We start from the raw sequence: 16,961 nt of genomic DNA, 5'->3' as shown, positions 1-16,961 counted from the left end.
AACCAGACGTAGATCAAATTTATATATATATATATATATATATATATCATTTGAAAGTGGGTCAGGATAAAGATCTGGGATAGAACGGTGGTGGGGGGGCGGGGGAGGGGGGGAGGAATGGTGTCCAACCATTTGGACGGTCGGGGATTGTGGAGTAGAAGAACTCCCAGAACCCCATCAAACAAGTATCAACCAGGTACGTAACTAACAGTGAAACAGCCGTCAGATATTCTTCCCAACATACCCTCTTCCTTCCATCTTCCTATCCTCTCTCCGCCCTATCCACCTCCCTCCCCATCCTTCTGGGATAGTAGCACCGCATGAACTGGCCGCGATGACAGTTCATGCGCCCTTGCCATCATGCGCATTGTTCATGCGCTCTTGCGCCCTTGGCAGTTCAATCTGCCCTTGCCATGCACACCATCCTCCACTATCATCACAACCCACTTAATTATGGTTGTGCTAAGTACTGTATTCATTTATTTTACTTAAATTTTTGCTACGCATTTTAGAGTTAATTTCAGTGTATTTCTTTTTCGTTTATGCTTGGATAGCTTCGAGAAATTAATTTGTTGCCGGCGGTGTTTAAGTAAATTAAAATATTTAGCCACTTCGTAATGGCCGAGGCTTGTCCCGTTGCCAACCACGACAGATTACTCAGTCTTAAATCTGGAAGTTTCATCTAATACAACTCCCATACACACTGCTACTGCCTGTATGAATTAGGTAGAATACGTAGTGAGAGGGGTGTCACTAGATAGATGTGTTAAGTATATATATATATATATATATGCGAACAAGCCTGAATGGTCCCCAGGACCATTCAGGACCACCATTTATGGGGTGTGAGTTTTCAGTTATATATATATATATATATATATATATATATATATATATATATATATATATATATATATATATATATATATATATATATATATATATATATATATACACATCGACTTGTTATTTTACCGTATATTATATACGATGTATATCCCTACATGTGTGACTGGAAATATTAGTGTATTATTTTTAGTACCGGTGAACACATGGTGTCTAAGCGGACTCTGTAATAATACATGACATCATGTGTCCCAGCGGTGCTGGCCTTATTTAATGTGTCGGAGAGACATCAGGTAGTGGTTTTGAAAGATGCTGTTGTATCCAGGTTGCTCGTTCCTGGCAAGCTTGTCTCTCATCTTAAGTGGAGAGTGGCCGCTTCTCTTCATGCGTAACATAATGTTAAGGTCTGACGTTTGCAATTTTTTTGTTATTAGCATATGATAATATTTTATTATGAGTTCAGCGTGGTATTTACACAGGTGTGTGTTTGTCGTGTGTGTGTGTGTTTGTCGTGTGTGTGTGGGAGGGGGGGGGGAGGGAATGGTGCCCAACCACTTGGACGGTCGGGGAGTGAACGCCGACCTGCATGAAGCGAGACCATCGCTCTACCGTCCAGCCCAAATGGTTGATCCAATCAAGAGAATGGGCTGGATAAGGACTGAACAGGAGAGTAGGACTAAGACATAAGCAGTAATGTTATGAATGAGCTTTAATCAAGACTGCTCAAGGTTGTACTACTTACTACGTAATCTCCGCCTCTCCCACACAACACAACAGATACACAGTGGATGATGCCTGAACAACCACCCTGTCCTCTCCAGTTGCCACAACGGACAGAAAATAGTGTACTAAAACACCCAAGCCTAACCTAACTAAGCGCCCCACGCATAGAGAACGTGAAGGTTTCTGAGCCGCTATAATTTATAGCGCATCATATTTGATCCGTTGAGGATTCTAGCGTCAAAAATCTATGTATTATCCTAAAGGACAGGTTGCTAGCAACTCAAGTTCTTGAATCTCGTAATTATGAGCATGACTGCAATCCTACATGACAGACTAGTTAAGAGGCAGTTATTGTACCTAAAATAGCCTCTTCCCTCCCTTAACAACGCATGTACCAGCCTGTACCAACACGTACTTCCTGTTATCTTATTACTTTGTAGATGTTTACAGTCTTGTATTCACTGTATTTGCCTGAAGACAACTTTGCTTTAAATATCAGGCATTAAATTTGGGAGAGTCTTGAACTAAGTACTAAGGCCTTAATACTTAGCATGTACAATAATGCTACACCTGAATTTATAATTTAACAAATAACTTTGTATTATTTGTATTTTGTTTATATGATAAACATATCAATCAGATATGTTTTTGAGATTGAATATATCTGATTCTAGTTGTACTCGACAAATCTATGTAATTCAAATCTATAAAGATATATATATATATATATATATATATATATATATATATATATATATATATATATATATATATATATATATATATATATGCTATTTAAATGTTCTACAATTTATTAGCACTTCCAATGTAAAGTTTTCATTACAAACGTGACATGAGGTCATGAGTGTGACCTAAAATATAATAGACCTAAGACAACACAGGCTATAAGATAACTGTGGCTCACCCACAGATGATTGATTGATGAAGATTAAGCCACCCAAAAGGTGGCACGGGCATGAATAGCCCGTAAGTAGTGGCCCTTTTGAGCCATTACCAGTATCAAGAGCTCATACTGGAGATCTGTAGAGGTGCGACTGCACCCTGCGTGACGGGAGATGTCTCCCGTGGCTCACCCACAGGTAGTCATAAGCACATATACACCGTGGACATCTTCAAGAGGAAACTAGATTTATTCCTTCAAGGAGTGCCGGACCAACCGGGCTGTGGTGGGTATGTGGGCCTGCGGGCCGCTCCAAGCAACAGCCTGGTGGACCAAACTCTCACAAGTCAAGCCTGGCCTCGGGCTGGGCTTGGGGAGTAGAAGAACTCCCAGAACCCCATCAACCAGGTAACTACCATTTTTCTAAGCCCCACAATTTTTGGCCTTAGATAGAGTATACGTCAAAATGCGACGTTCTGTTATTGGACGGGTTGACCGGAGATCGGGCGACAATGGGAGAGAGCTCAGCCCCGCTCCTGTGCCAGATAAGTTACGGGCTCACCATAGCCCGTGCTACTTGGAACTTGTTCCAAGTAGCTGAATCTATAACAGCAACATGGGAGAGTTAACCACACGTAGCCAAGTCATAATGTGGCCAACACAGTCTTCAGCCGTCTGCTGCCGAGGTAGGCTATAACTTTACTTCCCTTCAGCGTCTCCAGAAGTTGCTCTGTCCTTCTGAGAGTAGTCTATAATGCCAACGAAGAGACTTTAGCTACCAGCTGCAGAACAACATCTCCCGTGCTAGACTGTTTTTACAAATGTTCATAACTAGTACTAATCCTCGCATGGCAATTTCTTTGGTGATTTATTGTATAATTAGCCAGTGGCTCTATGGATCAGGAATTATCAATGAGGCAAGCAGTGACTGTATTTATTTATTTAATTTATTTATTTATTTATTTATTTATTTATTTATTTAATTTATTTATTTATTTAATTTATTTATTTATTTATTTATTTATTTATTTATTTATATACAAGAAGGTACATTGGGTTTGTGAGAATACATAGCATAGTATTTACAATCTTGTAAAGCCACTAGTTCGCGCAGCGTTTCGGGGAGATCCTTACTCTAACAGATAATTTTAAGTAGGTAAATTCTAGCAGAATTAATAAAATAACAAAATCATTGCAAGAAAAAATGAGATGAGGGAGATTAGTAAGTATATTAAAGCACATTGGTATATTAAAGCTCTGATTGATTACATTGACAACTTCATTGGTAATTTAAACAAGATTAATAGAATATGAATAAAGCAGTGACAGTATCACTCAGGCAGTGGCTGTATGAAGCAAGCCATTACTGGATTAATTAGATAGTAGCTATATGCATCAGGCAGTTGATGTATGAAGGTCAAACAAAATTACAAATCATATTACTATAGTTTTCGGGATTTTCGGTGTACTGCGAAATTCAACAAATACTGTAGAGCTTTTCCAATAGTCGTCTGTGATCCATATCTCACCACATGACAACAAATCCCTCCCACTTAAGGCTCACAACATAACAAATCCCTCCCACTTAAGGCTCACAATATAATAAATCCCTCCCACTTAAAGCTCACAACTTAACAAATCCCTCCCACTTAAGGCTCACAACATAATAAATCCCTCACACTTAAGGCTCACAACATAATAAATCCCTCACACTTAAGGCTCACAACATAATAAATCCCTCACACTTAAGGCTCACAACATAATAAATCCCTCACACTTAAGGCTCACACCATAATAAATCCCTCCCACTTAAGGCTCACAATATAATAAATCCCTCCCACTTAAAGCTCACAACTTAACAAAGCCCTCCCACTTAAGGCTCACAACATAACAAATCCCTCCCACTTAATTCTAGCAGACATCCGCGTGCAGTTGTGCACTCGTGTCAAGGTTGTGTTGCGTTGAACACATTTAGTGTTTACATGTTCACATTTAGTGAACATGTGAACATAGTGCCCTCATTTAGTTCACATTTAGTGAACACATGTTGTGTTTGTTGAACACATTTAGTGTTGTCTCTCTTGAACACAAGAGAGATATATCAGATTTTTTTTGGTGGGGGGAGATGATCAGTTAACTATATTATATCTACACATATCTAACAATTAATGCAATGATTAACTGCAAATCCTTTTTTAGTACATACTTACCTTGTGGCTACCTTGTGGGAGGTCCGAAGATCAACGTCCTCTCTCTGACTAGGCTTCCCAGTCTGGTCAACCAGGCTATTGGACGCGTTTGCTTGCAGCCTGACGTATGAATCACAACCTGGTTGATCATGTATTCTGTGGAGGTGTTTGTAGGTTTCTCTCTCTTGAACACCGTGAGAGGCCGGCCAGTTATGTCCCTTACGTGTAGCGGGAGAGTGTTGAAAAGTCTTGGGTCTTTGATGTTGATAAAAGTTCTCTCTCAGCGTACCTTTTGCACCTCTGCGTTTCAATGGGGCTCTTTTGCACATCCTGCCATGCCAACTGGTTTCATGTGATGTTATTTCCGTGGAAGATTTGGAACCAGTCCCTCTAAATATTTTGCACGCGTAAATCTCTCTCTCTCTCTCTCTCTCTCTCTCTCTCTCTCTCTCTCTCTCTCTCTAGCCTGCGCTGTTGAGAATACGGATTAGAACTTTTAATAGTTCACAATAATTTAGATGTTTTATAGAGTGGATTCAAACAGTAAAGGATCTTTGCACGCTCTCCAGGTCAGCAATTTCTCCGGATGTCAGTGTACTTAGATATACATATATACATACTTGTCAGTGTATACATACGTGCACAATCCCAATTCACCAAGGAAAGTTGAATAAGATAAACATTCTCTCTTATAAATATAGATATAGATATATAGATATAGATATAGATATAGATCTGGTTTTAGGGATATGCCACAAGAGGTGTACCCCGTTTCTAGATACATATATAATGAAATTTTGCTTTTGTTCTGAATTATGATCAAGTCAACAATATTCTTGCTGGTTCGTCAGTAGGCTATTATTGAGGTCTAAATAACTTTCCAGAGGTTGATAGGCTTCCAGCCCAACACCAGACCAACCCTCGTTGACGTGAATACACGATGAATCCAGAGGGTGAGTCAAAGATTACATTAATAATAATATTAGAGCATCCTGTGTATTATCTTGGGCAGCAGTAAGCAGCCTCATTAATATGGTAGCGGGAGTGTGTTATTAAGACCCGACCCCCAGGCATTGTCGCGGTCTTCATACTGCACTGACTAAGGTCACGTACATCAGGGCTCCCATCACTTGAACATGTGATGGGACCGTCCATCACATGTACAAGTGATGGGACTGTCATCACTAGCACATGTGATGGGACTGTCATAACCTGTACAGGTGATGATACTTGTATTAACGAGGACCGGGCCGCGGGGACACTAAAGCCCCGAAATCATCTCAAGATAATCTCAAGATACGTCTTGTTAGGCCCTATTTAGTTTATGAGGCATACCGTCCAGCACCATACTGTAGAATGAAGATAAACTCACTGGAACATCAATTACATGTTCATAGTACATGGTACATGTATACATAGTACATGGTACATGTATACATAGTACATGGTACATGTATACATGGTACATGTATACATAGTACATAGTACATGGTACATGTATACATAGTACATGGTACATGTATACATAGTACATGGTACATGTATACATAGTACATGGTACATGTATACATGGTACATGTATACATAGTACATGGTACATGTATACATAGTACATGGTACATGTATACATGGTACATGTATACATAGTACATGGTACATGTATACATAGTACATGGTACATGTAAACATAGTACATGGTACATGTATACATAGTACATGGTACATGTATACATAGTACATGGTACATGTATACATAGTACATGGTACATGTATACATAGTACATGGTACATGTATACATAGTACATGGTACATGTATACATAGTACATGGTACATGTATACATAGTACATGGTACATGTAAACATAGTACATGGTACATGTATACATAGTACATGGTACATGTATACATAGTACATGGTACATGTATACATAGTACATGGTACATGTATACATAGTACATGGTACATGTATACATAGTACATGGTACATGTATACATAGTACATGGTACATGTATACATAGTACATGGTACATGTATACATAGTACATGGTACATGTAAACATAGTACATGGTACATGTATACATAGTACATGGTACATGTATACATAGTACATGGTACATGTATACATAGTACATGGTACATGTATACATAGTACATGGTACATGTATACATAGTACATGGTACATGTATACATAGTACATGGTACATGTATACATAGTACATGGTACATGTAAACATAGTACATGGTACATGTATACATAGTACATGGTACATGTATACATAGTACATGGTACATGTATACATAGTACATGGTACATGTATACATAGTACATGGTACATGTATACATAGTACATGGTACATGTATACATAGTACATGGTACATGTATACATAGTACATGGTACATGTATACATAGTACACGTGGGAATTTTATGGGACTATGTATATAGGGCCTGACAGCTGAGTGGACAGCGATCGGTACTCGTAGTCCTAAGGTTCCGGGTTCGATCCCTGCCGGAGGCGGAAAATAATGGGCAGAGTTTAGATATGAAGATGTTGTACTGCTAAATGATAAATGAATGAAGATGTTGATGAATATGCATAGCAATTTGGATCGGTTTAGATTCAGGAAAGACCTGGGTAAATATTGGTTTGCGAAGAGGGTTGGATATTATGGAACAAATTATCCGTTAGCATAACAGACGTGAGATCAGTGAACTGTTTCAAGCGTAGGCTTGACATATGTATGAATGGGTTTGGGGAGTGTAAGTAGGCCTCGTATAGGCCTATAGGCCATCTATAGTTCTCGTTAATCTTACGCTGGAAGATCAACTGAAAATATTAAAGTTTACCCTATGAACTTTTGTATTGTCTATGCATACAATAAGTTTAAAGTTAAGATTTTAATGAGGATGTGCACAATGTTTCCTAGTAAATGTCACTACACAAGGTTTAGTGACTCAGAAGTTAAAAAGCATGATTGGTTGCCAAGGTTAATACAGTGGGGGTATTACATTTTGTAGTGCTTATGTATCGCTGTAAAATGGTCACTACTTTTCCAGATAGATCATTGTTATAAAAGGTAAAACACCTTCCTTGCGGTTACATTGCGTTGACTGCGGTGGTCAAAGTCCCCGCGGCCCGGCCTCTGACTAGGCTTCCTGGTTGATGGTTTGGTCAATTAGCTCGCAGCCTGTCGTATGAATCACAGCCTGGTTGATCAGGTATGCTTTGAAGGTGTTTCTCGAGCTCTCTATTGAACACTGTGAGGGGTCGGCCAGTTATGCCCCTTATGTGTAGTGGAATAATCTTGGGTCTCTAATGTTGATAGAGTACCAACTCGGAGGTACTCAGAGTACCTATTGCACCTCTGCTTTTCAACGGGGGTATTCTGCACATCCTGCCATGCCTTCTGGTTTCATGTGGTATTATTTCTGCAAGCAGGTTTGGAACCAACCTCTCTAATATTTTCCATGTGTAAATTATTATGTATCTCTCCCGCCTGCGATCTAGAAAATACAGATTCAGGCATTTTAATCTGTCCCAATAATTTAGATGATTGAGCAGACTCTAGCCATAAAGTATTTCTGCACGCTAGCAGTTAGGAATAGATCAGGACTTAAAGCCCCTCTCCTGAAGAACGTCTTGATGATAACAATTAGGAATTGAGCAGAGCTTAATAGATTTAGAGATTCCTTCATATTGCAGCATGAGGAGGATAAAGGGGTTTCAAAAGCTATTTTGATATTGCACTGTAAAAGGAAGCTCTTTTGGAATAATGACAAGTTTGTATCATAAACTTTTCATAAACTAAATAAATACAAAAGTTGAATTTAGAGGAAATACAGCGGTTTCTTGTCAGTTATCTAGTGTTCTTAGGTTAGGATTATGGCTGGATGACAACAGGCAGCTACAGTACTTAAGAGAGGATGGATGAGACTGCAATATCAAATTCACAGTTGAACAGGAAATATTTTCTTATAATTTCGTAAAGAAACAATTTAGATATGTTTGCATGTAGGATGGTCAAGAAAGATTTCCATCTTGCTGGTCAAGAACTAGACAAACCAGAAGAACTTGTCCGAGTGTGAAGTTACGACAAGTCTCACCAATTGTCCCATTGAAGCAGCTCCTGAGGCTATGTGAGTCTTCATAATATCAAGGGAAAGTCGCATGGCTATAAATCATTTAATAATGCTTAATTCTACATTTTGCGTGTTCTTGAGTGTGTCACATTCTTTGTCATGTTTAGTGAGGGTGGAGATAGCTCAGTTTCTTGAGATGATTTCGGGGCTTTATTGTCCCCGCGGCCCGGTTCTCGACCAGGCCTCCACCCCCAGGAAGCAGCCCATGACAGCTGACTAACACCCAGGTACCTATTTTACTGCTAGGTAGCAGGGGGCATAGGGTGAAAGAAACTCTGCCCATTGTTTCTTGCTGGCGCCAGGGATCGAACCCGGGACCTTAGGATCACAAGTCCAGCGTGATGTCCGCTCGGCCGATCGGCTCCAAGTTTGCCCCGGGTTTCTGAAAAGCGCGTTTGAATTACAGCATCTGAGTTTTGAATATTCTTTGCTATATCTTCTATAGGTTCAAAGTTAGGAAAATGTTGGTGAGAGATTATACTGTTTCATATTGAGGGATCCATGAAGCTTGTTAAGCTTCCAGAGGTCATTTTGGGAAATAGTCATTAACTCAGTATGGAAACATCCCCAAACATCCTATTGATGGAAGGAATTTCAGTTCAAATTTAAACTAATCAACATTGAAGTTCTTGCGAGGTAAGAGTATAACATCGTGCAGAAAATGTTGTCGTTTCCCTTGTAAATTGATGCAAATATGATCTATATATTGTATATTATTTAATAAAGAAAAAATCAACGATTGAAGTTTTGACCAAATCAATATTAAGACACGCTTGGTAACAAGGAAGGCTTCAGGCTTAGCAACGTGGAACCTCAGGGAAAGGTTTATGTAAGGTTTTTCATGTGAAGCTTCCACATGTCTCCAGAATAAATTTAAGGACGAAACCCTGATCTTCAAAGGTAATTCAAAGACTGAAATTAGTAAAATCTGCAGATAATGTTGCTGTATTTCTTCACCTGAGGCTCCTGTAACTAGGCTGTCTATCTTCAGAGAATATTCTTGACCAGATGTGGCTTAGGCAACTTCCCTCGAGGACCCTATCATTTATCTGTGACACGATCCACACTGGCATTTGACGCACAAATCTTGTAACCACAACAGAAGGGAAAGAAAGAAAGAAAGAAAGCAGCAATACAGATACTATGACTGAAGTCAAGACACTTATTAACCCTCTCTTCACTCTACCCTATATTTATCTCATCAATGTTGAGAGTGGTCACTGTGTCGGAATGAGTAAATGTATATATTGTACTTGTCACTGTTTGCTGTATAGAGACATTGGCGTAAACATTATCTATACACTGTGGTCATTGCTTTCAATAGGTAAACATCTTGGACGTTGGTAATATGGTAGGCGTAATACTTGGTAACATGTTAGACTTAATGCTTGGTAACATGGTAGGCTTAATGCTTGGTAACATGGCCCCCAATTCCCCGACGACACTCATGGGATCCATTTGGGACACGCACGGGCCGCGCTGAGTTTATAAATGTGAGAACGACTGCATGAACGCGCAAGCCATAGATTACTAACAACTATTTGACCCGGCCAGGATTCAAACTCCTGGGCACAACGGACTCCGGACTCAGCGCAGCCCGTGCATGTGCCTGAATTTGATGAAAAACTGTACCCAAAATGGATCCATGAGTGTCGTCGGCGGTTGATCAGTCGTGGAGCTTAGTTAATAAGCACCAGGACTGACCAATCCTTATAGATGATCAATGGTGCAGTAGTCACGGTACTGTGTACGTTTAGGGGTGCTCCTGATTTTCGTGATGGGTTCAAAAAACATTTTTTCTTTTAGATCCCAACATGCCAAGTCTCCCAAATCGTTTACATAATTGTGTCTAGAGATGTATAATATTATAAGAGATAGTCATTTATCACTGTATATCACAGATGATATCGTTAGTATCTATATCTATCTTCTCGTTAACATCAACAAAAAGAGAGGCGTCGATTGAGTAAAGAGGTCGCTGGAGATGACTTTCTCGTCAAGGAAGGGTGGTGGGAATGAGTTGTAAGGTCACAGTGCCAAAAAACATGGGTGCCAATCCTCCTACTGACAGTCTTGCGAAACGTACAGCCTCATCTGCTCAAATTTTCCCACACTCTTCATGTGTTATATAGTTTCTCGGCTCTTATTAGGATGCCTGTCGCGTCTATATGTATAATGGAAAACGCTACTAAGTGCTATATATATATTTTTTCCTCCTCGTTACCATTGTACTCTTCGCTTTGTTACAAATTGCTTGCGAAAACAGAAACGTAAAGATTATTTAATTCTAGTTAAGTTATATTTTAGACCAACTCAACAGTGTACAAATGTTCGCAATAAAGCTAATTTGAACTGATTTTTATTTAAAATTTTTTGTGGCTATGAAAGAAAAAGCTTAAGTGTCTTCAAGGTTATTTTACAGAACTGTGCTTGGTAAACGCAAACAATATTGAGCTAACGTGTCCTGAACTTTGTCTCTAAACTACATATACAATACAAAATAAAACTGGTGTCATTTTTTTTATATTTAAAATCATACATCAGAAACCTAGGCTGAAGTATGTTGACTAGACCACACACTAGAAGGTGAAGGGACGACGACGTTTCGGTCCGTCCTGGACCATTCTCAGTCCAGGACGGACCACAATCGACTTGAGAATGGTCCAGGACGGACCGAAACGTCGTCGTCCTTTCACTTTCTAGTGTGTGGTCTGGTCAATAAGACAATATGTATATATTTAACAGTAAACAGCTACCCACTACTGAACGCAAGAAAATTGTAAGATAACAGAAAAATATGTTTGGGGTTGCAGTAGGCAAGTACATTAGTTATCCCAAACCTTACCTACAACTCTAATTCTAAATAAATCTACATTCTAAACAAATCTACTTTCAGGACTGTCCAACTCTGACTAGCCTTCCCCTTGGTCAGGCACGTACCCCCCTGGCCCAGCCACGAACAGCCCACGTAACGTCACCTTCGTCCAGCCCTACCATTGGCCGGTGATGCTTTTGGTCGTGGGGTCACTGGGGAAACGAGTCCCATGATAGTTTAGAGAGCTTGCAAGGAAATGAGGGAACTCCCGTATCCCCGACAATTCGTAACAATGATACATTGAACCCATCCTCCAAAAATTATAGAACGTCTAGCTAATATGGATGTATGTTCAAAATATGGACTTATATATATATATGTCACATAATTCCCCAGCATAGCAGAGGAAGCTGCCTCTTCCAACTCACCTTTGTTGTACATCACTGCATGCCATTATATATGAAGTTCAACCAAGACGTATGTCTGGGAATCACCCCCTAGTCACTCCCCATCCAGCCCATAACAGTAGTATTATCCATAATAGTAGTATTATCCATAATAGTAGTTATTGCTGCTACAATTTTGGATGACAGATTGGACAAGTCGGCACTACAAGTTAATTGTGAGAACTTGACGATGACAAAATAAATAAGCAAACATTGGCAAAGGAACAGAGAAGTTGATTAGTGGAACAAAATATCATGACTTTTTAGTTCCAAGACAATTGAAACCTTTAAACGCAAACTAGTGTATTGTTTGGGGTGTTGAGAGCCAAGGATAGACCAACTGGCCTGCTGTATCATTCACCCCTGTTTTATCTCTTTATGGCCTTGTGTTTTATGCTTGTATATATATATACAACTTTTTCAGCTTTTTACTGTCATATGTGGAATCATAGTTTTAATTAATTAAATAATTACCCTAAACTACTTCAGTTTGGCTGCATAGCCTAGCACTGTAATTATTTATCTCAGAGCACGAAGTTCTGGGAGCCTACTTTATATATATATATATATATATATATATATATATATATATATATATATATATATATATATATATATATATATATATATATATATATATATATATATATATCGCTAACATTTATTAGCGCACCCTGCATCAATAGAATGTGAAATATTTAATGAATACAGAAATAACTTACCAATAATTGTGTATTTTACTTAACCAGAAATTGAAGTCAATTATCACAAGTGTCTTCATTTCAGGTAATTTTAACATTTAACAATAATGCAGGTAATTTTAACATTTCCACAACTTCCCCACTTGGTAGGTGTATAGTGCACGATAGATAAATTAAAATTTTCAAATGGCTTTTGGTTTATATACATTCAGGAATGCAACTAGATCAGTGTTGTAAATTGCTGAGCTAAGCGAGAGGTAAAACAGTTTCAAGCTCACCACGTCACAATGTAAGACAGAAAATAGATGCCTTTCACGCATGGTTAGAAACCCATAGAATTGGCAGCCTATCAGTTTGAAATTCAGATGGAAAATATCCTTAAGAATAACGGGGGGGGTTCCATTAACAAACTGCCAACTGCTATCCTCTTCGAGGCCACTAGAGAAGGTGGCCGTTTAAGTAAATAATCTATGAACTAAACCAAATATCCCTGCCATAATAATAGTAAAGTAAGACCTTGACCATAACCTCATCATGACGAATGTGACCTTCAGGTTATTGAACGATCACGCGAGACCTTGAAAGGACTCTAGGATGGAAGCGTCTGGCATATATACGAATCATGGTACACTGGGTGTGGAACGCCAGGCTGGGCAGAGAGCAGTAGGAAGAACGACCACTCGTTGCTCTCTGGGAAGCCAAGAAGACAGTGTACAGTGAGGGGCTTCACACACCTCCCTTGGATCCCAAAACTTGGCGACAGCTTCAGGGTTGGCCTCCAGCACTCAGGTACTGCTTCTAAACGCCCTCGTTTTATAGTCATATTGTTGTTGTATAAGGGCAAATGCATGTAAATTATATGCAAACATTCACAAACGTGTGAAGTTGTAATCTATCTGTTGATGATCTATCTGAATAATAGATGATAGCTTGAACTTAAATATTCCTAGGCCTAATATAGCACACATGTGTACTATATAAGGTCAATGATAGCGTGTATTTAACAGCGTATTTAACATATTAGGCTAAAGATTAGCATGTATTTAATGGCGGGCTTTAAGATTAGGCGTGCATTAGGGCCTAAGATTGTTAGGAGAGGTTAGGTCTTATGTTTATATTGTCGTTAAAATGTTTCCGGTTTGACCAAATTCAATAAGATAAAAGAAAGTTTTCTGGTGCTTCTATCACTACATTGTGAAACTCTTGAGAGAAGGAGAGGAGGGCATACAGAGAGAGAAGAGTAACACATTATGTAACAAATATATGCCAGTGTTCCTAGGATGGTGTATATTGACAATTTCTATACGTGAAACAATTAACACTGATGTTAATTCTTAAAGCATAATGAATTACGTAGTTTTTAGAGGAAGAGATTAAGCACTTCTTACTTTACATTAATTATATTAATAAGCTGGCTCAATTTTTTTTACTTTTTTACTTTGGAGAATGCAGAAGCAAGAACTGAACTTTGTATGTTGGTTTTCAAGAGGCTTGAAGCCATTCCCAACCACAGCGCATTGTAAAATTTTGCTCATTGACGATTCTCTAATCACATCCAGATATCTTATTGCTGGGTGTACTTACAATCTGCACTTTAATAGTTTTTTAATTATTAATGCATTTTATGATAGCGTATGTTACTAATTGTCTATTTTCATATAACGACCTGGAGGCAGATTCATGAAAGCACTTACGCAAGCACTTACGAACGTGTACATCTTTCCTCAATCTTTGACGGCTTTCGTTACATTTATTAAACAGTTTACAAGCATGAAAACTTCCCATTCGACTGTTGTTATTGTTATAAACAGCCTCCTGGTGGTTCGGAGTTCATTAACTGTTTAATAATTGGAAACAAAGCCGCCAAAGATTGAGAAAAGATGTACAGGCTCGTAAGTGTTTGCGTAAGTGCTTTCGTGAATCTGACCCCTGATTCGCTTCTTGTTTTGCCGAAACTAGGCTAACCTGTCTCTGTTTTAATGCAAAAATAGTCCCTACGACAACGGATAGTACTTTTCATTATTCTTCATTCATTGGTAGTCGATCTGTGTGTTATCTCTAACTGGTCTTGTGTCATCGACCAAAGTGCAAAGAATCTTAACGTATTTCAGTGATAAACAATGGTCAATATATGAACTTGCCTCTTATCTGAAAATTGTGCTAAAAGGCTGAACAACACTTTCCCAGACCTTAATTATGTGTGAGCATGGTCGAACAAGGCCACGCACTATTTTTCACTTATTAATCAGATCCCCTTTACCAAAATAAATATATCTGGTCTGGGCACGTTAAGAATTTACTATAAGAGAATAAACTACATGGAATATTTTCTATAATATCGATGTTAAAAAACATACCTAAGAACAAACAGTCATCTTTTATGAACGAAATTTATTTTAATGGCATATGATATGTCAACCCATCCTCCAGTTTAGCTAGTACCTATTGTGACTGTCGTCAATAGTCACGAATTCGTACATATACTTAGCTTTTAGATAGTACGTACGAATACTTACTAGTAAGGAATTCTTTTAAAATAAATGAAGCTAAAAACAAACTTAAATGTTCCCCAGGCCTAGTATAACACACATATATATTATATTAAGCCTCAGATATCGTGTATTTAGGCTAGGAAGGTTAGGTTAGGTTAGTTTGTCAAAGTAGAGGTTGTAAATGTATGCGCTCCGCAGCTAAAGGTTTCGACGCTTCCTCTGTGATTATCAATTCCTATGTTAGGATGTCTACCAGCGCTTTATTACAATATTTCATTTGATGTTATGATGTGAACATTAGAAAGTTCACTTTTGCAGAGTGATAGAGGGTTGGAACAAGTTAAGTGAAAAGGGGGTGGTTGGCCAAAATCCTCAGTAGTTTCAAAGCGTTATATGACAGAGTGCGGAGAAGACGGGACACCACGAGCGTAACTCTCATCCTGTAACTACACTTTGGTAAATATAGATAAAGTATAGTAAATCTGAGAAAGGAAACGTTATATATACATAGCTCACACACAGAGATTACACTAACGTGATGCGTCAAATGAACAAATGCATCCTCGTCACGCCCCTTGTGGATTTGTTCATATACATAGCTATTCTGGGCTTAGGTTGACAGGATAGTATCCAATGCACTATTTTTGCCACCCTTGCTGAATCCAAGATTACGATGAGACTGAGATTAATAGAAACTCGTCAAGTCCTCCAGAATGTCAATCAGGACTATATGTGCCAGCAAAAACGGCACAACTCAACCCTGAGCTTCAAGCTGTATAATGGATCTCCTCAAGATTCTAGTTGCGGGAGTGGTTGTGGTTTTATGAATTCTTGTAGGAAGCTTGAGTCCGAGTCTGACAATCAGTGTTGGTCAAGACTTTAATGGAGAGGTTCCTAATTAAATCTGGTCTCCGACAGTTAAGCCACGCAACATTTTGGTTTCCCTTTGTGTGGTTGCTTCAAGAGTATGATTGGTTGAATTTAAGTTGGTTTGGTGTTGGGCAATCACCCGCTGAAGGGTTATTAAGGCCACAATAGTTCAATAATCAACCAGCTCACATATTTGTCCTGAGCATCGCCAAGGCCGACGCATTTACAAGGATGGGAATGGGATCCACTACCACTCACAGGATGGGTATGGGATCCACTACCACTCACAGGAAGGGTATGGGATCCACTACCACTCACAAGATGGGTATGAGATCCACTACCACTCACAGGATGGGTATGGTATCCACTACCACTCACAAGGATAGGTTCACTATAGGTAGATATAGTGAAAGCCTATTAAATCTGGACTAGTCTGGAGGATTTAAAAAATAGCCCACCATGATTGCTTACTGATTAGCCAGAAATTATACTCTGGTCCCGAGTATAGTGTCAAAGAAACGCACACTCAGTATATAAACAGAAGCAGGGGGTGCAATTAAATTTGGCCTCCAACAATTAAACCCCCCAACATTTTGGTTTGCCTTTGTTTAGTTGATTGAAGAGTATGGTTGGTTGTATATATACATATATATCCCTGTTTAGGCTTGGTTTGGTGTTGAAGGGTTATGCGCTGAAGGGTTATTAAGGCCACAATAGTTTAATAATAACCAACCAGCACATATATTTGTCCTGAACATCAAGGCCGACGCATTCACAAGTGAGTAAACACTACTGGGGTCTGGTTGGTTTGGTGTTGGACTTCAGGCCTTGC

At 38.9% G+C, this 16,961-nt stretch overlaps 1 protein-coding gene across 1 annotated transcript in view; it reads left to right on the top strand.

Moving 5' to 3' along the window:
* The first annotated feature begins 13,404 nt into the window (after positions 1-13,404).
* LOC123767164 (prestin) overlaps positions 13,405-16,961 on the top strand; it is a 26,220-nt gene continuing 22,663 nt past the window's right edge. The window contains exon 1 of the mRNA XM_045756722.2: positions 13,405-13,556. The gene's annotated coding sequence lies outside the window, so the exon portion shown is untranslated. The remainder of the gene's footprint in view (positions 13,557-16,961) is intronic.

Source organism: Procambarus clarkii, chromosome 53 (genome assembly GCF_040958095.1).
Source record: "Procambarus clarkii isolate CNS0578487 chromosome 53, FALCON_Pclarkii_2.0, whole genome shotgun sequence".
Lineage (NCBI taxonomy): Eukaryota > Metazoa > Arthropoda > Malacostraca > Decapoda > Cambaridae > Procambarus > Procambarus clarkii.
This window is presented reverse-complemented; position numbering and strand designations above follow the sequence as displayed.